The sequence below is a fragment of the Marmota marmota genome, unplaced genomic scaffold (assembly GCF_001458135.2).
Source record: "Marmota marmota marmota unplaced genomic scaffold, marMar, whole genome shotgun sequence".
Taxonomy (NCBI): Eukaryota; Metazoa; Chordata; class Mammalia; order Rodentia; family Sciuridae; genus Marmota; species Marmota marmota.
The window spans coordinates 62,011,844-62,012,621 of NW_025999968.1; positions in this window are offsets into that span (position 1 = coordinate 62,011,844).

Here is a 778-nt window from a genome sequence, read left to right on the forward strand (position 1 = left end):
ATTAGGATATGACGGGCCCTGAGCCTCAAAGCTCCGTTACTCACCTCCCACATAAACCACCCCTAAACCGGCCTCCTGGCAAGAGGGACTTCGGGCAGTCAGCTTCTCAAACAGACCCACCTTCCTGTCTGTTGATTGACCTGTGATGTGCTGAGCGGCCAGATTTAGGTCCCTAACCTGAGTCCCTGAGTTCAAGTGTCCGCTGGTCTTGTGAGTCCTCCTAGCAAATCGTGGAGCCCGGCGTGGTCCTTGGCTCTGGACACTCGGGGTCCCCTGACACAGGGCCCTTTCGAGGTCAGCTGGGTCCCCTTTTACACAGTGTCACACCCAAGAGGTCCCACAGCCTTTCTGCGTCCACCAGCATCGCGTCTGCACGCACGTCTTCCCAACCTCCCCAGACGGCGCTCACTGCCCGTTCCGTGGCCCGGCTCCGCTCAAGCTTCCTAGGCGCCTCCGGCCCAGCTCAGGGCCCGCCTCCAGGTTGAGGCGCTGAAGAGCCCGACCCGTGGCCTGGAGCGGCGACGGCCCTTCCCGCTCTCCGCTCAGCGCTGAGGCGCCGGGCCTGGCAGAGCAAGCGACAGCCTCCGAGGGCTCCTCCGAGGGCTCCCTCGTGGGCCGCGGGGAGGGCGGCGCGCCACCTGCTCCCCGACCTCGCCGGCCGCCCACTTTCCCAGCCCTTCGGGGCGACGGAGTGCGTCCTAGCGGCGTCGCGGGGGGCTGACGCAGGGCGCGCGGCGTCGCGGGAGGATGACGACAGACGAGCGACGTCGCGGGAGGG